The sequence below is a fragment of the Onychomys torridus genome, chromosome 23 (assembly GCF_903995425.1).
Source record: "Onychomys torridus chromosome 23, mOncTor1.1, whole genome shotgun sequence".
Lineage (NCBI taxonomy): Eukaryota > Metazoa > Chordata > Mammalia > Rodentia > Cricetidae > Onychomys > Onychomys torridus.
This window is the reverse complement of record NC_050465.1, coordinates 56,011,474-56,030,921: the sequence shown is the minus strand read 5'-3', so window position 1 is coordinate 56,030,921 and position 19,448 is coordinate 56,011,474.

Sequence of the window (19,448 nt, the reverse complement as noted above, 5' to 3'; positions counted from 1 at the left end):
TGGGTCCTTCTGGAAGAGTAGCAAGTGCTCATAACTGCTGACCCAGGTCTCCAACCCCTGAATATCTTTAAAAAAAAAATCTTCTTCTGTTCAAACCAAGTTAATGATTTTCTCTTCCTCCTTTCTCCCTCTCCTCCATCATGCCTTCGGACCAAGGAAGGATTTGTACAGATGGTGAATTCTGGAAGTAAAATAACACCTCATGTTGGAGACTAAATAAGTCAAAAGTAAAAGGCCCCAAACTTACAACAGATTTTGGTTAGTGTCTGCAACTGTCTTCAATAAGCTGTACCCAAGCAACCAAACTGAACTATCCTGAGCAAAAGTCATAAAATAACAGGACCATAAAAAGATATCTTTTGGATGCTGAAAGCATTTGCCTTGGTATCACATTCTTAAAGGTCAGAAAGGTTTCGTACATAGGGGGTCGACAATACGCACACATGCATACACAGGCTTGCACACTTGTGCATGCATCTGTAGCTAGCAAGCAAATGGACAGTCAACAGCTACAGTTTATGGTTACATGAAAAATAATAGAATGTTTGTGTTCAGACAGATGAGTAATTGCGGTAGCCATAACCTACATATGGCAGTGCTGAACTGATATTCCAAGTCAGGTGGAGGGTAAATAGTAATTACAGAGTTGTGTTTTCTATGCCACGAAGGATTATCATATAGAATTAAGAGGTCCTAAATATTAAAGTCTGCACCTCATTGTCTTAGTCATTGTCCTATTGTTGTGAAGAGACATCATGACCAAGCAAGTCCTATAAGAGAAACTATTTAATTGGGGACTTGCTTACAGCTTCAGAGTGTTAGTCCATTAATGTCATGGTGAGGAGCATGGCGGCTTGCAGGCAGGCACGGTGCTGGAGGAACAGTTGGGAACTACATCCTGACTGAATCACAGAGTGAGAGGGAGGGAGTGCCTGGCTTGGGCTTTTGACACCTCAAAGCCAACCACAGCAACACTTCCTCCAACAAGGCCTTACTGCCTAATTCTACTAATTCTTCCAAAGAGTTCCACTCCCAGTGACCAAACATTCAAATATATGAGTCTACGAGGGCCAGTCCCCTTCACACCACTACACACAGGCAGTGAAGAACTGTTTCAAAGCTCTAGCTCTGAGCTTCTCCACTTTCTAATCCAAATTTCAACACGTTCTATATGACAAAAGAATAAATTAGATGATATTTTCTAGGAAATGGTACTGCTGTTTTACAATCTTGCCTCGGTACTGCTTTAGGTTGAGGACTAGGGGTTGTTGGAGGTGGTATTATTATTATTATTATTATTATTATTATTATTATTATTATTATTATTACTGTTTTACTCAGAGCTTTGTGTCTTTGAGCAGATAGCTTTATTTATTTATTTTTGTCAAGCAATGAACTTGTAATGGAAAGAACAAAGTCTAGGCTGTGATAGATGATGAGTGTGATTTTTTTTTTCCCAGAAAGGCTTTGCTCTCATTCTTTGACTGAAGAAAAAAGAAGGACGCCTCTGTGAGATTGGCTGCTGGAAAGTTCACAGAGAGTTGCTGCAACGGCTGCCTTTGAAGCCGGTGATGAAGGGACCGCGAGCTTGGCGGCCATTATGCTTTGTGAGCTGTTGCCCCAACAGTGTTGAAGATAATGAGTCCCTGCACTTCAATCTGGCTTGGCTTAATGATGGCAAGGCGGGAACTTAACTATCCCTGGGATAGTTAATGTTTTCCTAAATTCAGTATAGTCACTGAGGAATGATTAGACGTTAACGGAAGATACTCATTTTTTAAAATGTCGAATGGATTGCACATCCTGCTTTTTCTAACAAGGCTCTCAGTTATAACCAAGACAGAATTTCTTCTGTGTGACAAGCAGGCTATACGGACGGGAACAGCTGATGTCCACTCTGATTATAAGTACTCATGAAACAGTAGTGATTACACATTTATGATTTGCACTAAACAGCAAAATCACAGGCTACATAATGCTATTATATGTATAAAAATTATGGAATATAAATATAACATCTTTAAAATATATCTTCCCATTTTACACTGTGTTTTATAGAAATCATCTGATATTTTTTAACCTAGGAAAGGCAATTTTTATTTTTCAGTGACCTTTTTTACATTTACACTGTTTTTATAAATTTGTTAATAATTACTTAGTTACATTTTTTAAGTTCATTTGAGTTCTTAATTCTTCCCCATTTAAGATTTTTATAACTTTATGTTAAAGTTTCTTAACTAGATGAAGAAATACAAGAAGGATGGCTGTTTTGTTTGGGGGTTTATAACTTAATGTGACTTAAGGGTTGTTGGGGATATGGGTCAGTTGATAAAGTGTATGTCACACAGCATCGGGACCTGAGTCCATTTAAAAAACAGGGTATATACACACCTTGGTCGCAGACCATAAAAAATTAATTAACAGGGCTTGGTGATTGGCTGCTTTACCCAGCACTCAGGAGGCAGAGGCAGGTGGATCTCTGGGTTTGAATCCAGCTTGGTCTAAAGAGTGAGTTCCAGGACTATAAAGGATACATAGAAAGACCCTGTCTTGAAAAATCAAAATGTGTGTATGTGTGTGTGTATATATATATATATATATACATATGTATATGATTTCTCATTTTGTTGGATGTATATTGTATCTTGACAAAAATTAGATATGAGCATGAATTCTTATTTAGAATGAAAATAACAAACTTCAGGCCAGGTGGTAGTGGCACATGCCTTTAATCCCAGCACTTGGGAGGCAGAGGCAAGTGGATCTTAGTGAATCTGAGGCCAGCCTGGTCTACAAAGTGAGTTTCAGGACAGCCAGGACTGTAACACAGAGAAACCCTGTCTCAAAAAACAAAAAAAATAAAAAAATAAAATAAAATAAATTTTTTGAAAATCTTTTTTTGTTTGTGTGTTTTTGTTTTGTTTTGTTTTTGAAACAGCGTTTCTCTGTGTAACAGTCCTGGCTGTCCCGGAACTTGCTTTGTAGACCAGGCTGACCTCAAACTCACTGGGATCTGCCTGCTTCTGCCTCCCAAGTGTTGGATTAAAGGTGTGTGTCACCACTACCAAGCTCAAAAATCTTAAAGTACAAAACAATGCTACAAAAGTCACAAAATCTAAAAAAAAAAAAAAAAGCTAATTGCATTAATTAATTGCCTAATGCACTTCTGTAATACATAATCTTGATTTTGATTTTGTTTGTGTTTTTGCAGTGCTGGGGATAAAATCCAAGACTTCATGTGTACGACTACTCTGCCAGCCATAATTTTGAAAAGCTTTTGCTGCATATCCTTCAATCACCTGTCTATATGACAGATTTATAATATAATTTTCTGTACCTAGAAGGGCGAGATTAATTTCTACAGCCTTTTCCCAAATTCAATATGTGTTTCTTGTTATTATCTATAGTATACATTTTTATCTGAGTAAAGTAACAGTTATTTTAACTATTTGCCCAACTTGGGGGTAGCACTATGTAGTTTTTCTCATCTCTTGTGGAATATTTGAAACATGCATAGACATCACTCACTTTGTACACATCATCTTCGCATCCTTCAGTGCCCAGTCCTTCCCAGAGCAGCACAAACTCTGCCTCAGGTGAAGAAGTTCCTTTATCTTTGCCATGCAGAAATTCTGTTTCTGCCTAAGAGAGAGGAGGCTGGCTGACTCATCAGCCAGGCATTTGGTCAGTTATTGCTATGACCAAGGGTTTTGTTGTTGTTTGTTTTATATGTGTCTTTGTGTGCGTGTGATGGTTTATGCATGTGCCTGCGTGCCTGTAGAGTCCAGAGGTCAACCTCAGGAACTCACCAAGAACGCAAGACGAGCTGCCCAGGAAGCCCCAAGGATCGCCCTATACCTCCTCTCTACCCCATCACTGGGGTTGCGCGTGTGCCCGAAGACCAGCGTTTCCACGTGGGTTCCGAGGATCAAACTCAGCTCCTCATTCCTGCAAAGCAGGCACCTCACTAACGGAGCCATTTCTCCAGCCCCCAAGACCCCGCTTTTGCAGACTCAGGTATGTGTCTTTCTGTCACCTCCCGAAGGTCCTCCTCACTCACTGAACCACCCTGAACCTCCAAGTCTAGTGTGTCTCTGGTCATCATGTTTCCTTCTGTTTCTACCTCGGTGCTGGAGAATTCCCTGAGTTGTTTTCCAACTCACTGATTTTTTTTCCCTCCTGACTTTTTAAATCTGCTATTCATTACTTCCATCACATTCTTAATATAACACAGTTTTCCTAACCCTGATCTAAATCAAATGTCCTCACAATTTGGGGACATAGAATGAATCACACATTTCTTATCGTTTTCTGTGTCTCTTGCACTGTCTGTTCAATGGGGGGTTTTCTTAGAGTTTGCGAATCCTGGCACAAGCCTTCGGATTAGGAGGGAATAGTGGGGTAAAACGTAGATTTCTTGGTTGTTTTATTTAGCTGCTTTAGAGGACCCACCTCCTTATGGAAATGGAAGGGTTCCCAACTTCCAGAAGCATCTCTCTCAGCTGACGTGGCTGCTCTTTGGTGGGGGTGGCATTACCCCTCGCCTGCCATTCCTTCCTGTGGCTATGGCAGAGCGTTCTTTCCTCACTGAGTGTAAACCCTCTCATTGCTGGGCAGTGGTGGCGCACGCCTTTAATCCCAGCACTCGGGTGTAGTAGGAATTTTAAAGGTACTTGGTTAATAAAACTCAAACCCGAGGCCAGTTATTGGGGTGAATGCTGGAAGATCAGAGAAGCAGAACAAGCCACAGCTCTCGGGAGGCAGAGCCAGGTGGATCTCTGTGAGTTCGAGGCCAGCCTGGGCTACAGAGTGAGTTCCAGAACAGGTGCCAAAGCTACACAGAGAAACCCTGTCTCGAAAAAAAACAAAAATAAATAAATAAATAAATCCTCTCATTGCTCACCAGAGCGGCATCTCTGAGGCTTAGCTTGACTGACACCTGGATTTCTCTAAGCATTTGTCTTTGCTTCCAGCTCCTGCCCCTGCTGACTGCCCTAATTTAACAAAATAACTATGGTAGGAGGGAAGTTGTGTGTCTCAAGACACAATGAACCAGATAACCACAGATTTAAACATTTCAAATGCCCAAGTGCAGTTATGTTATTAATTCAGATACAATCTACTTTTTTGAAAATAAAGATTTGTTTTATTTTTATGTGTGTGTGTGTGTGTGTGTGTGTGTGTGTGTGTGTGTGTGTGTTTGTGTGTGGTGTGTGATGTGTGGTATGTGTATATGTGTGCATGTAGTGTGTGTGTGTGTTGTGTGGGGTGTAGTGTGGGGGAATGTGGTATGTGTATGTTGTATTGTGGTCTGTGTGTGGTGGGGGGTGTGAGAGTGGGGGGTATAGGGAGGTGTGGGTGTGGGGATGTGGTATGTGTGTGTTGTATGTGTGTGGTGTGGGGGGCTGGGGGTGGGGGTGTGGTGTGCAACAAATTTGTGTAGTGACAGTGGCAGTAAGAGGGTGTCAGATCCCCTGGAGCTGGAGTTACAATGTGGTTTGTTTGATGTGAGCAGTGGGAATTGAACTCTGGCCCTCTAGAAAAGCCACCAGTGCTCTTAACTGCTGAGCTACCCCCCTCCCCACCCTACATGTACACACACACACACACACACACACACACACACACACACTTTTCTGTCTTAGTTGTTGTTGGGTTTTGGGGTTTGTTGTTGTTGTTGTTGTTGTTTTTGAGATTTACTGAGAGATCTCTTGAGACCTGTGTAGTGGGTAGCCATCCCAGCCTTGGCCTGGAAGTTCCAACCCCCATTGAGGCTTCCGTAATGGTCACGTCCACAAGGCGGGGTGGAGGAGGAAGCAGAAGACCCAGGATGGAGAGGAGCTCTCTCTCTTGGTGCTGGGATGCTGGACGCAGGAGGTAGACCGAGCAGAGTTCTCCAGAGAACACCGCCAGACTGCGCGATACCTTTGCCAGACACTGTAAACTACCCCTTCATTTGTAAGTTACCCCACAAAATAAACCTCCCTTTTAACTGCGTGGAGTGGCCTTCATAATTTCACCAATAGACCTGTGTGGCCTCACTTTATAATAACCTATGCTAACCAGAAACAGTCCAGTCACAGGGAGTCTGAGCCACTCACTACAGATACACAGACAGTATAAGACCATTCATACAGGTGGCATCCCTTTGACCTAATTAGCTTTCACCAGGCCCTGACTTTCAAAGTACTTACCACTTTTACACCATACAACAAGAATCAAGCTTCCAACACATGAGACTTGAGGAATGGATCACAATCAAGCTATGCTGGCTTTTGATAATTTAGCAGTATAAAAATGCCTTCCTTTTACCCATTGGTCTGTATAATGCTAGATATTTGCTTAAAATAAACATTTCCTACCATATTTAGGAAATGTCTTTATATTTATTTCTCTCTCTCTCTTTTTTAAGACAGGGTCTCACTGTACAGCCCTGGCTAGTCTGAAACTTTTTATGCAGAACAGGTTGGCTTTGAACTCACAGAGGTCTATCTGCCTCTGCTTCCCAAGTTGCTGGGATTAAAGGCCTGATCTCCAACTCTTGGTTAGGAAGTGCCCTTATAATGTTGTTAAAAGCCTCAGTCTTTTCTCTTTTTGAATGAATTCTATATTTACCATTATCAAATGTATTTTTCAAACCCCATTTGACATCTTAGTATCAAAGACTTTATTCTTTTTATCAGCTGAAAAAAATTATTAAGAACTTGCTTTATATTGAAATATGTTTGCATTTTAGAAGGTACTCTACCTTGTAGTGGCATATTGCTACTTAACACAATACTAAGTGAAAGCTACTATTATTTTCAATTTCTCTCATCCTGTTTAAAATGAAATTGGCCTGTGATTGTGTATCCAGCTCTCCTTGTTAAGCTTTGACATGCAGGGGTGTGACAGTTCTTAAAGTGAGGTGGTAAACTTTGTATCTTTTCCTGCTCTGTACGCATTTGAAGTAAAAGGAGAATTACTCATCTCTTTCACAGGGTGTCAAGAACTCATCCTTGAAACTGTTTGGGCCCTGTGCCTTTCTTTTTTCTTTTTCTTTTCTTCCTTTTTTAAAATAAGCTCCCTGAGGAACAATATTTACTTTCAATAATCTTATGAGAAAAACATGTCCATTTATGCTCATTTATGGGAAAAATTAAAAAATACACCACCATAAAGGTTACGAAATCATTTTTGTTACCACGTTCCACAGTGTGTGTTAGCTTTCTGCCTATTAGGCATTTGAGTTATGGCTGTCCAAGTGCATCTGTCGTTGCAGACCCTCACTCCAACTCCCCAGCACAGAGTGCACTTTTGGTTCCGTACACGCGCGCTTGCACAAGTGTGTGTGTGTGTGTGTGTGTGTGTGTGTGTGTGTGTGTGTGTTTCCATCTCCCTCTCCTTCCCTCCATTTCTCCTGCTTTCTCTTTTCTCAAATTTAGTAGTCTATCTTAAATGTTTTCATGTTAATAAATGTTTCCAATATTATCTTTCAGTGGTGACACGTTTTATGGTAGTTAGACATTATTTTGTAGAGAGTCATCATGCTTTTTATAATCATAGGTATTTTGTCCCCAAACGTCCCCTTGCTTTCTTCTCTACCCTGTGACCTAGCTCTCACTGCTCAGCCTTACTTAAGGAGCTAGTAGCTTACCCAATGTGGTTCATATGCTGGAAACAGAAATTTGAAGTAGACTGAGCTACTCGGGAAGCTGAGGCAGAAAGATCTGGAGTTTGGGGTCGGTCTGAGCCTCATAGCAAGATTCTCTCAAGAATAAAAAAAAAAAATAAGGAAAGAAAATAAAGGAGGGAAAAAGAAAAGAGAAGGAAGGAAATCACAAGTACATCTGATCAACTTTGATGGAGCCAACAACAAAAGTAAGAAAGAAAAGACCAGAAACTAAGTATTTCTACTACTTTCTCCAACAGATGACTCACTCATATTCTGTGTCCACAAAGGAAGTTCCTCCCTGTCCATGAGAGCTCACTTCTAGTTGGGAACATGCTTTTTCTCCTTTTGTGTGGCAGAGCCTAGCTAAGGAAATCCCGGCTCTTTGCCGGAGACCAGCCGCCTATACTGAGTATGTGGCAATACACAGCAGCTGTCAACGTGAACTCTCAGCAACTCTGGATGGCTGTGCTCGGTCTGCACAGGAATGGAGCCGTTGATAGCCAGGCAAAGACTTAGGGGGAGCACAGGCAGGAACAGGGAGAAGGGGCATGTGACCCTTCTCCAATGCCTTATAAGAGGTCACATACAACGGCAGAAAGCATCGCCTCCTACATTTCCCTTTTTGTCTAAATAAGGAGGTTCTAATCTTAATACAAACTATATACAACAATAATGATTATCAAGTGTTGTCCGGGAAAAACAAAAAGTAATAACATAAACAAAAATGGAACTACAACCAACAAGAATGACATCAAGGGTTGGGGATTTGGCTCAGTGGTAGAGCACTTGCAAGGCCCTGGGTTCGATCCTCAGCTCAAAAATAAATAAATAAATAACATCAAGCAAGAAAGGCATGCTAAAAGTCCAGAAATATCCAGAACATGGGTAAAATGGAGGTCCTAGCCCTCACCCTTGAACTATTTCCTTTGAACAGACTGAAAAAAATGGAGGAGTCATTGCCTTCTGTTGTATGCCTACTGATAACCACAGCGGGTTCCAATGAATAGTTCCAATCCAGTGGTCACACAGATGGCCCCAATGAAACTCAACCAAACCTTGTGAATCTGGGAGAAGAACACAGTGCGGAGAGGGATAGGTGTCAGGAGGTAGGAGAGGGTGGGAACTAAGAGTAACCAGAAGGCACGTTATACACGTGCGAAATAGTCGAAGAACAAACTCAGCAACAGCAGAAGGAAAATAAATTGTCTAAAGTTACTGAAGGAATATCTATGGCAACCGTGGCGTCTTTAGCACCGAGCAGACAGCCTTAGGAGCTGGAGCAGAAAGACCACTTGGAGTGATGCTAATGTCTCAGGGAAAAGGGATACCTTTCAGGCCCAGACAGCAAGCGGAGTACCAGAAACCCAACCTGGGATGTGGGGCATGAGGAGAAAACACATCATGGCCAATTCATTAAAAACCAGTACACAGCATGTGTTATCATGTCCTCAGTTTGGAAAAGACAGGAAACTGGGTGGTGGCAGAGAGCAGAAGTGACGGAGCTGTCCTAGAAGGGTCTACGTCCCCTAAATCTGCAAGAAACGTACTTCTGAATCCTCACCAGAAGACTTTTGGTCCTTGTATTCAAAGCTATGTGACTTCAGGAAGTCGATATTTGGCCAGGAATTTAAAGATTGCTTTCTTTATTAGGTAATGCCATAATGTTTGAATTTACTAATGCTTTCAGAATGCTAGTAGCTCTTCAAAATCTGAACTGTGAAATTTTTTTTTTCCCATTTGAAGACATTTAAAACATGGAGGTGAGTGGGTTTTGGTTTTTTGTTGTTGTTGTTTTTGTTTTTGTTTTTTTAAGTAAAACTGCTATTTCATCTGTATTAACTTCATGGAAAAAAAATATGGAACACTGCCAACAGTCTTATATGTGAAAGGGCTGGAAGTGTAGAAGAAAACCCCTTAATACTAGGAAGAACAAGTCATTTATTTTACCATATTTATTCAGTTATTTAGTTAATTTTTGAGGCAGAGTCTCACTACGTAGTTAGGCGTGCTTAGAATGCTTACAATGTGGCCCATTCTCAAACTCCCTCCCTCCCTCCCTCCCTTCCCCAGTCTCCCAAGTGCTGGAATTACAGGTGTGTGCCACCATGTGTAACCCCTCAAGACATTTAAAACACTTCATAAAGTTAAAGAGAGTCCTAAGAATGATATGCCGCTGTGGATAGAAGGCAAATACATCTGCCATTTGGCAAATACTTTCTGCGAATCTCAGATCCTGTAGGTTGTGCTAAAGTTGGGGTCTAATCACCAATAAACTACTTCCTACTCTTATGGAGTGGATCTTTTGTCGGATATAGTCAGAAATGGGTAAAATAATGGCTATGTCATCTGAGAACAGGGGTCATGGAGGAAAGTGACCAGGGTGGGCGAGAATGGGGACGGCAGAGGTAGGGGCTGCATTTGTTTTTACATTAGTTTGTATTAGGTTTTTCTTTCTTTCTTTCTTTTTTTTTTTTTTTTTTTTTACAATTTTCATAAACCTGACTTAAAGCAAATTCATCATCGTATGTGTCTGCAGGTTTTAAGTATAAAATGGGTCTCCCGGGGTTACAGTCAAGGTGTCAGCAGATTGCATTCTTCTGGAAGACTCCAGGGCAGGGTGGTGAGGAATCTGTTTCCCTGCTCTTTGCAGCTTCTGGAGGCTGCCCAGGTTTCTTGTTGCAGGACCTCATCCACTTCCGCTTCTGTTATCTGACCTTCTCTGACCTTCACCTTCCTTCCATAAGAACCTTTGCAACAAGGACACTCTTGGGCATGCTTAAGTATTCCAGAGTTATCTCTCCACCCCCCCCCCCCCCCCCCCCACACACCATGTAGCATGACATATTCACAGGTTTGGGAGGTTAGGATATGAGCATCTTTAGAGGCAAATTATTCTGTCTACCATTGGGGGCAACTGCAATTTTAATCAGGGTGGTCAAAGGTGGGTGTACTGAAAAGATAACATCTGAGCGAAGAAGGCAGGCCAATCACGAGGACATCTGGAGGACAGCGTGATAGCTACAGAAATGGCCTTTGACCTCTGCAAAGTCTAAAGCAAAAGGGAGGCTGGCCATTTGATGACTAAGGAGGCCAATATCATAAGGAGAAATCCCGGGGAGAGCACAGACAGATGAAAGGCCTGGGAGCTGAACCGATGGATGGTGAGGTTTCTGAGGTTTTATTCTGAATGGGCTGTGGAGACTGTGGAAGCATCTGAGAAGTGACTTCCATTTCTAAAGTTTCATCAGGTGACTGTGTCACTGACCTATTGTAGGTGGGAAAGAGCCTCGTGAAGACTGGAGTCAGCACCCTGGCTTGAGGACCTCGGAACTCCAGAAGGGAGGTGACAGAAACAGGGTCTGGGGGGTGAGGAGGGGTTGAGTCAGCTGACGCAGACAGGGTGGAGTGAGATCAGCCTTGGGGGCCCCATGGTGGTGGGAGAGGAGCAGAGCTGTAGTCAGGTTTCTCTGACCTCCCCCAGCGGCAGCCAAAGAGAGCCAGTCATCGGCCCTATCCTCCACCTCAGCGCTCCTTTTTCCTAACTCTCCATACCTTGGCTCCATGCTTAAAGAAGCCTGACTCAGTCCACGGATGGAGATCGAAAGAGAATTGATATTGGTTAAAATATTAAAGTCACTCCACGTAGTTAAAAGGGAGGTTTATTTTGTGGGGTAACTTACAAATGAAGAGATAGGTTGCAGGGTCTGGGAAAGGTGTGGCACAGTCCGGCGGTGTTCTCTGGAAAACTCTGCTCGCTCTACCTCCAGCGTCCAGGGTCCCGGAACCAAGAGAGCTCCCCCATCCGGATCTCAGGTCTTCAGAGTCCTCTCTGCCTTGTAGGCATGACAGTTACCAAAGCCGCAGATCAAAGCTGGAATGGCTACCCACTACAAATTGACTATCTCTTTATTACTTTTTAGTCAGATTCTACTGGGCCTAAGTCCTATCTTGCTTAGCTGGGATCTTTTCCTACATAGATACAGGTCACCTGAGGACCAGATGGTATGGAAGAGCACCATTAGGAGCTTCTGAACCTTGGAGGAGAATGCTTGTCCTATACACTGCCAGGCAATTGATTGAGCCTTGGGTAATTCCGAGCCCTAGAAGATTTTACAGGGAAGGCGTTTGCTTAGGAGTATGGTAGCTTATGCTATTGAAATGCAAATCATTCTACATTTTCAGGGAGTAAACAGTGAGAGGACCCATCTTAAACTCATGTCCATTTTCAACAGACTCAAGCATTATCCTCACCCTTCTCCCCATCCAGCCCCTGGAAATTGGGTCAAAATTTGGCTGGACTAAAAAGGTAGACTTCTTTCTCCAGAAAAGGTAAGCCACTATGGCCCCAGAGCACCAGGAAATGGGACTCAAGGAAAATGAAAAATTACAATAATAAAATAAACCATAGCTTTCCAGCAGGGGAAGGAGAAAGGCAGGCATCTTACCCAGACCTGGGAAGTGCAGATATCAATTCAGCCTGCTGTGCAGAAAGACAGCCACATATCCAAAGCCACTCTGTAGGGCGGGAGACTGCGCTGGAATGGATTTCATTTCCAAATTATGGCAAATTGGGAGTGCCACAATGAATATTTTTTTCTAAGTCTTCTCCTAACCAAATTTCAGTTTACAGACCCTGGATTTCAGACATCCAGGATTGACTAACTGGCTTTTATGGAGGTCAAAGCCAAGATTTCACCTACTTCTTGTATATCAGACACATCCCAATGTCTGTTAGCCTCACTGGCAGCACCAAACACATAGGTGCTTGTGGCCTATCTTGGCGAGGATGGGTGCTTTAAGAGTAAGTGTATTATCTTGTTTTCTGCAAATGGCAGGTATGAGCCACAAGTGTATGGAAACCCGTGTTCTCTGGGGTTCCTCCTTCAGCTCCCGCCTCCAGGTTCTTGCCTTGAGCTCTTTCCCTAACTTCCAGTAGAGGTGAACTGTTACCTGGAATTCTAAGATGAAACAAACCCCTTCCTTCCCAAGCTGGATTTGGTCAGTGTGTTATCATAGCAACAGCCACCAAATTAGCATGTGGATTTTATAATTTTTTTCCTAAGATTTTGATCATTGAGAGAATGTTGCTTTTACATTTGGGGAGCATGTCACTAACTTATTGGGATGGTACTAGTTGAATTTCTGTACATCTTACAATTTGTGCCATCCTGTGGCCTCAGAAAGATGACACTGGGTAACTGTGGACATTTTGTGGGTTAGGAAATAGACAAGGAAGTGAGTGTTCAGTCCTGAACACAATCACCTTGAACGTGGCTGAACTGCATCAGAGCTTTCTAGGTGCCAACTGCAGTGTTGACTAGAGGCTCACAAAGATCCTCAGGGAAGGGGTGGCTGGCATAGTATGACCTCAAAAAGGAAGAGTGCACTGTCCTTGAAGGGAAGGGCTCTCATCCCTGGACGCCCATGGTTTCAAAGATGAGATGGTTAATCCAGTGTGTTAAGGGAATATCAAGTAAACACTCCATAGGTAGAAACTTCCACCCATGTCACTTATGGCTTCAATAGATGTGACAACTCTTTTTTGTCATATACCCAGTCCTCAGGCAAGAGTGACTTATCTAATTGGTAAATTCAAGAACAATAATTTGGGCACTCTCACTTAGCCAAGCTGCTTAAACACACCCCTTTAGAGGCATAATCCAGGATAAAACTCCCTGGGCCCCTGAGTGAGCAGAAAATTGGTCTGCTCCTATGGTTCATACTGGCAAACGGAGGTGGGGCCAACTGATCCCTGATGACAAATGACACTGTGTATCGGTTGAGAAGGTGATGTCTGAACCAGTGGTTATTTTTCTTAGTTCTCAATTGACTCAGAATCTACATAGGAAACACTGTTACTATTTATTCAGCCCATCCTTGGGGGAAAACAGTGTTTTCTCTATTCCGGTAACTAAATTAGCAGAGCAGCTGGAACAGCTGGAGCAGCTGGAAGACATTTTTTTTTTTTTCACTCTGGGTATCTGCTAGTAAAGGAGTCCTGCCTGAAAACAAGCCAATGCAAAGAAGGCAGTGCCAGGAGTACCCTATCGAACATCTGTATCCAGATGTGTCCGACTTCCATGAGCTTTTCAGTTACAGGAGCCGACACAGTCCCTCTTTCTAAAAAGAGGTTTATTTAATAGTTTTTCAGTGTGTGTGTGTGTGTGTGTGTGTGTGTGTAGTTGTTCATGTGTATGAGTGCAGGTGACCTCGGAATCCAGAAGGTGTCAGATCCCCTGGAGCTGGAGTTCCAGGTGGTTGTGAGTTGCCTGATAAGAATCCTGGGAACTGAACTTGGGTCGTCAGCAAGCGCTCTGTAACCACCGGGCAATCTCCCCAGCCCCTGTCACAGTCCCTCTGTCACTCATGTGACCTAGAGTTTGATCTAGAGCTTTGCCAATGGAAAGAGATCTGAACAATGCCATTCAGGGTTGAGCTGTTTCTCTTGAACCTCAGTCTTAAAAACATCTACTTTTAAATTTCGGGTCTTGCTGAGCAGTGGTGGCGCACGCCTTTAATCCCAGCACTTGGGAGACAGAGGCAGGCAGATCTCAGTGAGTTCGAGGCCAGCCTGGTCTACAAATCAAGTTCCAGGATAGCCAGGACTGTTACACAGAGAAACCCTGTATTGAAAAAAACAAAACAAAACAAACAAAAAATTGCATCTTATTTGCATAAAACAAAAGGAAAGTTGCTGTGGAATAAACTTTCTGTACGCTGTGAATATGTATTACTCTCATTGGTTAATAAAAAAAGAACTAATTGGCCTATAGCAAGGCAGAGTCAGGCTAGGCGGGAAAGCCAAACTGAAAATGCTGGGGGGGAAGACAGAGCCAGAGACACGAGTCCGCCACCCAGGAAACAAGACATGCTAGAGGACAGGCAAAGCCACGAGTCATGCTGCAATACATAGATTAACAGAAACAGGTTAATTTCAATGTAAGAACTAGTTAAATAATAAGCCTGAGCTATTGGCCAGCGATTTGTAAGCAATGTAAGCCTCTATGTGTTTATTTGGGACCAGGCGGTTGGGACAGGAAACATCCATTTACAGAAAGTTGCAAGACATTAACATGAGGTTATAAAATTAGTTACAAGGCAGGGGTGGTGCATGCTTTTAATCCCAGCAATCAGAGGCGGAGAGGGAGGCAGGCGGATCTCTGTGAGTTCCAGGCCAGCCTGGTCTACAGAGTTTCAGGACAGCCAGAGCTATTACACAGAGAAACCCTGTCTTGAAAAAGAAAATCAAAGTTAGTAACAATGGCCTGGAAAAACCAATAGCTCTTTCCAGCTCCACTGTCATGGAGATGTTCCTGCTACAAACTGGAAGGACAAAGTGTGGGTGCTAGGGATAAAATGTTACTTTCCTAAACAATGGAAGGGTGATTTGGTAATTAACTATGTTATGTCTGCCCCCACCCCCAGCGTTTGATAGTGTCAAGACAGACTGCCAAAGACTAGTTAATTAACAGATTTATATCTTACAACTCTAGAGGGCCGGGCTATGGTGGCCCACGCCTTTATTTCCAGCACTCAGGAGGCAGAGGCAGGCGGATCTCTATGAGTTCGAGGCCAGCCTGGTCTACCAAGTGAGTTCCAGGAAGGGCCCAAAGCTACACAGAGAAACCCTGTCTCAAAAAAAAAAACCAAAACCAAACAAACAAAACAAAAAACAAAACAAAACCAACTCTACAGGCTGGGCATTCTGAGATCAAGTGAGAGAAACCCAAGGAGTTTCTGACTTACCAGCTCACAGCAGGAAGACCAAAAAGGGCAATAGCAAATGCTCACGGTGTTTCCTATCTAACCCACTCCCTTAACCACCAGCCCACTTCTGTGATAAGGCATCCATTAATCCATCTATTAGGGGTAGAGTCATCAAAGCCTAGACTCCTCCCACTGGGCCCTGTTCCTCTGTGATGTTAGAATTAGATTTCTGAAACTTAAACTGGGGTGGCACCTAGGAACAAGAGCAGTAACACACTGGCTTTCTTCATGTTTGAATATGCATATGACTTACTATCTTTCTAAAAGGTTTAGCATTTATGTGTCTGGGGGTGGGACGGGATGTATTTGAGCCATGGCGTACATGGAGCAGTCAGAGGGCAGCTGACCAGTGTCTGCTTTACTCTCCCACCACATCAGTTCCAGAGATTGAACGTGGGGTCCAAATGCTCACCTAGCCGAGCCACCTCACTGGCCGCCTTAACTTAAAAGTCTCTCACGATGCCAGGCAGTGGTGGCGCTCGCCTTTAATCCCAGCCCTCGGGAGGCAGAGCCAGGCAGATCTCTGTGAGTTCAAGGCCAGCCTGGTATCCAAATCGAGTTCCAGGAAAGGTGCAAAGCTACACAGAGAAACCCTGTCTCGAAAAAAAAAAAAAAAATCTTTCATGACAATAATTCTAGCAGTCCAGAGTTGCAATTTTTGAAAGAATGGCTCTTTTTTGGAGGAAGTTGATAGGAAATGAAAAAAAAAAATCTATTTTGAAACAATTAAGTCTGGATCTTTGAAAGAGGTTTTAGAAGAAAAGCTGGATTCACTAGAACTTAGAGATACTTGGGCAGGCATGTTTATGGTCCCCAGCAGAGGAAGAAAGTAGAACAGGAAAAGGAGGAGAAGGAGGAAGAGAAAGAGGAAGAATAGGAATTGTTTGCACAGTAAAAGTTATAAACCAGGGGGTTCAAGGTCATCACAATGGATACCACAGAAACAACTAACCAGGCTCATAGGAGCTCACAGACTCTTGACTGACAGCAGGGAGCCTGCATGGGACTGATCTAGGCCCTCCACATACGTGTGACAGTTGTGAGATTCCTAGCAGTGGCTTTTGGGAACATATTCCTCATACTGAGTTGCCTCACCCAGCAACTATGGTCAGGATGTAAAATAAGTGAAAATTTTTAATTATTAAAAATTAAAAAAAACCTTAATTCACATTTCCTGTCATTGCCGAATGATTTCCTGAAGATTCCCTCTCATCGAGACTCAGTTGAACACTAAAACAAGTCCTGTGAGGCAAAAGGGTCATGTGGACTGGGGGGGGGGGGGGGGGGGGCGCGGGAATTCTAAGATGATTCTTCACTGAGGTCAGAGCTACCAGCCCCCATCCCTGAAATAGGATGCCCACTGTGTGTATGATGTGGCCCTCACAAGGGAAGAAGACAAAAAAAATGTAAGAGAGCAACAGGAAACCTAAACACAGATGACTCACTTATCTGTGAAATTGGCTGCTTAATGGCTGGAGTGTCTAGACTGAGTCCATAGGTAATCATGCATGGAAACAGCCACAATTTGCAAAATATCATAGAGATGAGCAACTCGTGTCTGGATTTAGGATGAGAAATCAAGTGTAACGTAGATAACTCTAAGGTTCTGTGTTTCTTTATTTGCTTTTGTTGGCTTTCTTGTTCTGTTTTTTTAAAGTGCAGTGGGTTCTTTAAGGTGTTTATCCTACTGCTAAGACAGCCTCTGAAAGTCCCCGGCTGACTAAATGGTGTCCCTTCACTGATTTTAGACAGCTTTTCACCGTCTTCTTCCAGGTATGTATGCACAGACAGAATCTTTTCACGGGGACATTGCCATCTCAATCTCAAAGTGGATGAAATGGAAAGTTAATATGAGCTAAGAAGAGATTCATCTTTATTCCTTATCAAAGTGACAGGGGGCAAGGCAAACCCAGCTAAAACAGGAAAGGAGCCAAATAAAATGATATCATTTACTCCGTGGAAAGAGTATAACTAATTTGTCCTTGACCCATGCCTATCAAATGTTGGCTGATGTAAAGCTTTAGGTTTTCGCGTCAAGATTGAGTTCCTTCATGATTTAGTTACTTTTCTGTTATTAAGAGAAAACATTCTGGCTAAAAGCAACTTGAGGAGGAGAGTGTCAGCTTACAGGTCCATCTCCACAGGAAACAAGGTAAGGCGCTCATACAGGAACCTGGAGGCAGGAACTGCAGCAGAGACCAAAAGGAGTGCTGCTTACTGGCTTTTCCAGCTAGCTTTTTGATGCAGACCAGGTCACCTGCCTAGGAATGTGCTGCCTATAGTTGGCTGGGCCCACTAGATCAATTATCAATCAAGAAAAATGTCCCATTGTCATAGCCACAAGCCAATCTGATGGAGGCTATTCTTCAACTGAGGCGACTTCTTTCTAGATGTATCAGCTTGACAATCAAGATTAGCCAGCACACTAGCAGAAAAACATTCTTATTAACAACACAAGTGAAACAAGGGCAAGTAACAGGCCTTAACATGTAGAGGCTTTTGCTGCCAGGGCTGACAATCTGAGATCCATTCTTGGAACCCACACGGTGGAACCCAGTAACAGAAACCAAAAGAATACCAGGGTCCCTCCCTCCCCCATGCAAATGTATCTCCTACTTAAAACCTACCATGACTGCTCATTGGCTTTAGCATAGTCAAGTCAATGCAACAAGGCATCTTTGACCTTGGATGACCTTGAATGTGTTCCTTACACCAACTTTCTCCTTCCCACCCACCACTATCACCCAATCCTTTCTAATCTGACTCCTCTCTACCTCCTTGGCATCCCCCCATGCCAAGTGCTCTCTTACATGCTAAGATAGAGTTTCCTAACTGGCTTGCCAAAGCACCAAGACCTTTGAGATGGCTGGAGGTATAGCTAGTCAGTAAACCCAAGTTCGCAATGACAACAGGAATATGAAGGAATGTGGGATGTATTGTGCCCCCAATATATTGTACACCCTAATAAAGTTTAATGGGAAAAGCCAGCCACTATAGTAAACATAGAGGTCAAGCAATGGTAGCACACACCTTTAATCCTATCACTCAGAAGGCAGAGATCTGTCTGGATCGCTGTGATTCTAGGCCACACTGGGAACAGAGCCGTGTGTGGTGGTCCATACCTTTAATCGCAGCACTAACCATAAAGGTCTGGATATCTGTACAGACAGACAGGAAGTGACAGAGCTTGTCAGGAAGAGGAAGTGATGTAGCTGGGCAGAGAGAGGAAGTGAGATGCAGAACAGAAATGCATATAGGCGTGGGTATACCCGAAGTAGGTCTCTTTGGAGATTGAGGTGTTGGTGAGGTGAGGTTGGCTGTGGCTTTTCCTATTCCTCTGATTTCTCAAGTTTTCACCCCAATATCTGCTCCGGGTATTTTATTAACAAGACCGTTAGCAATTCCTCTGACAAGCGAGTGCTGTTCCTGCCAAGTCCTGCTCATCTGCAAAGCCGTCTGCCTCTCCTCCACACCTGGCCCCTTCATTCAAGACATCTATCTACCCTGCCTACCCAGAATTCCCTTCTCAGGTCTTTGCTTGCTTACTGGTTGAGACTCAAATCTTCACCAGTTCTTCCAGGTCCTAGAATCAAGGAGGTCTCCTGTGATTTCCCCGATTTGGTTAATGCATCCAGCCCCACAAATGTCATTACATCTTTTGAAACATCTGTGGGCTTTCCAATCATTCTCCATGATACCCATCTCTTCCTGTACATACCAAGTGGATCGGCTACTCCAGCTATCTCACCCCTGAGTCTCCAGTGGTGAGAAGAGTGCTGGCATATAATGAATATTCAGCACATTTTTGTGGTTGTGTAATTCTTGGCAATCGTGAACTCCCAGATTTAGATAAATAAAAATAACACTTTTTTATATATATGTGCTCCGTTTTAAAACAAATATAAGTAAAATCCCTTCTTATTTGGAAATAATGTGAAACATTGAAAACAAAAATCAGTAATTCAGAAAAATATGGCTCAGATCACAATGCGATTGTTAATAGCATTCACGGTGGCACTGGACACAA